Source organism: Pseudonaja textilis, chromosome 7 (assembly GCF_049901715.1).
Source record: "Pseudonaja textilis isolate UNSWEBS1 chromosome 7, rPseTex1.2, whole genome shotgun sequence".
Lineage (NCBI taxonomy): Eukaryota > Metazoa > Chordata > Lepidosauria > Squamata > Elapidae > Pseudonaja > Pseudonaja textilis.
Genome location: NC_141996.1, coordinates 45,442,404 through 45,445,677, shown reverse-complemented (window position 1 = coordinate 45,445,677; position 3,274 = coordinate 45,442,404).

Sequence of the window (3,274 nt, the reverse complement as noted above, 5' to 3'; positions counted from 1 at the left end):
CGACCCTTCCACTCATCTCCTGCTCCAAGAAACGCAACGCCTTCGCTGGTCAACTCCAGCCCCAGGCAGACTTGTCCGTAGGGACAAAGTCGCTTGCTGCGGAGCCCCCTGTTCGGCTTTGCCCTGCCAGCTAATGCTGGAAGCCAGAGAGTGGGAAAGCGTTAGCTGCTCTCTGCTGGTTATATAGGCCTTTTGCCAACCGGGAGCCTCGGTTGGGGAAAAGCCATCCCCAAGCTATTGATCTCTAGTCTGAATTGAAGCAGTGGAGCTTTCAGAGGAGGGAGAGGGGGCACTCGAAAACAGCAGATTCAGCAGCCCCCTCCTCTCCCGAGCTGGTTGTTGCAGGGGCTATTAAAAGCGTTGCCAAAAATCATCTGGCAAAGGAAAGCCGTCATCATCGATCTTTCCCAGTGTTCAGGTTTCATTGAGGGCTCCCACTCTGCCTCCCCCCCCAAGTGGGGCTCTGTTCTGAGAAAGCATACAGTATGTGGTTTTATTCTGCTGGGTTGTTAAATTCCTTTTATTTGCAATCACATTTCAGTCTGACCACCTCTATCATAAGCCAGATATTTCTGCAAATTTGGTAGTTGATGCTGATGCTTTAAAAATTAATGGCCATGCACAGAGTGCCTTTCCCATAGCATTGAACGAATAAACACACATAGTCCTCCCCCGGCCGAATGTGAGGTAATTTAGAGCAAGCAGCTCTTTCGTTTAGACCAATGAAGCACAAATGGCATAGGGTCAAAGAATGAATCTTGACATCAGATTAGTGACCCAGGTGAACTATAAGGCAACATATTCCATTGTATTCTTAAAATATAAATGATCACATATATTCCAACATTTTGTTATAAAGGTCAGTTTTACTGTTGCAGATCAAAAGAAAGTCACACTAAACCACCATGTAATTGGTAACTGATTGAGTATAATGTGAGAAATTGGATTCCCACGTTGCCCTAAGACAGGGTTGTTTGAACTATTGCCTGCTGTATAAGCCTCACTCCATGGCTAGATTCACACATTTATGGCTTGCATAATGTACAGAGGCAGCCAATATTGTTTTCTGCTGGGGAATATTCTATTATTTTAAATGGGCTTTTAATTCATTACATTACAGTATCTAGTTTCAAATCGGGCTTATATTAACACATTTCTATTCTATGCAAAAACCTACCATAGGTATTGCTGGCCAAACTACTTACTCTGAAGAAACAAATCATTTGCAATGATCCTGTTGGGCACAGAAAATACTGTATGGGTTGAGCAAATAATGTATTCAATTAAATATCAATATAACTAGAAGATTATATCTCACAATGAGTGAAGAAATTCATTGAAGTATACAATTTCACCAGGGATACCCAAAATATCCAGTTTCTAACAGGACACTGAATTGTAAACCTTTAAAGATTAACAGGTTGTAGGCCTGAGGCACATGTAATTCTTGTTTTCATTTCATGTAATCTTCAGCCTTTTTTTTTTAAAGTCCTTCCTTGTAAAAGTCCTTCCTTTCCAATCTACCACACAGTCCTTTCAACAGTTCCAAGAAGGCTCCATGTTCCTTTGCACCACTCAGGTGACCCTGATAACACAAATAAACCTACAGGTAACCTTAAAGACTCTCTAAAAGAATGCAAATGAGAGCTGTCTGCAAGGAGTATAAATTCTTCCATTCCCCACTATCCAGTCAGACCTGAAGAAGCTTCTTGAATGAGAAGTGAAACATCTTCAAAGAAAAACCAGAAAGTCCAATTGCCTCTTTAAAAAGAACCTTTGGGTCCTTCCTTGCAAATAGAAAAGATGGGGTGGGATGCTACCATTTCTGCCCAGCTCTATAGCACCAGTAGCTTTGAAGAGCAGCAGACACCGAATTGGTTCTGTGTCTGCTGCTGTTTGGCCCACCTGGGCTCTTACCTGTCCTTTATTTCCTGCCTTTTCAACCTCAGCTGCTTTGTGTGGCACAACTGAGGATGAAAAAGCAGGAAAAAAGTGCCTTTCCAAATGCTGTGCACCTGTGTGCAGTGCTCATCAGCTGTCCAGATGGCATAGCTTAAGGTGTATTACATGTGTGTGCAGTACATGTCTGGCATGCATGTGCATGAAGCACGCATGCATGAGCAAAATGTAATCACCGAACCGGTAGTAACACCAGTTCTATCCCACCCCTGGATAAAGAGATAAAGAAAAAATATGATGGAAGAAAAAGTCAAAGCAAGATAAATCAGGTGTGCTCAAACTTGGCAACTTTAAGACTTGTGCATTTCAACAAGCATAGCTGGCTAGAGAATTCTGGGAATTGAAGTCCACAAGTCTTAAAGTTGCCAAGTTTGGAAATCTCTGAGGTAGATGTTTAGTCTACATTTGGCCCCACACAGCACCTGCATGGTTTAAACCCTGGAATAGAGTTCATTGCCATTTTTGGAGAACGAATATATCTGGAAATTTGCAGAAATATAGTGTATGCTATACTGCCAAGGATGAAGATGTAGTACAGATAGTCCTTGACTTACATCAGTTTGTTTAGTGACCATTCAGAGTTACAATAGTCCTGAAAAAAGGGACTTATGACTGTTTTTCACATTTATGACCGTTCACCATCCCCACAGTCACGTGATCAAAATTCAGAAGTTTGACAACTCTTAGTTGTGATGGTTGCAGTGTCTCATGGTCATGTGATTCCCCTTTTGTGACCTGACAAGCAAAATCAATGAGCAAGCTTGGTTCACTTAACAACCATGTCACTAAGTTAACTGCAATAATTCACTTAACAACTGTGGCAAGAAAGATTGTAAAATGGGTAAAACTCACTTAACAAATCCCCCACTTAACAACAAATGTTGGGTTCAATTATGGTTGTAACTTGAGGGCTACCTGTAGTAAATACTTGCTCACTTCCACAAGAAGTAGCAAAATATACAATATATTTTCTCAGTTTGAATTTCCCATTTAACAAAGGCAAACAAGTGGTTTTCTCTCTCTCTACCTCTTTCTCCATCTCCCTTTCTCCCTATCTCCCTCTCTCAAAAGCAAAAGCATCTTTGTGAATGTACCAACCAGCTGCTGAAAACAAGGGCAAGCATGCAGACAGCAAGAAACTACAAGAGATACCCAGGGTATTTTGAAATTTTCTGGTAACTAGAGAAAAGTACAGAAGAAATAGCTATTTTCTATAGTATCCAAATTCCCTTAGCAAACACCGTGTGTCTGACTCTGCCCATCAACATTTTTTTCTATAAATGTCAGATTTCCAAGTGAGGAAATCAATTAATAA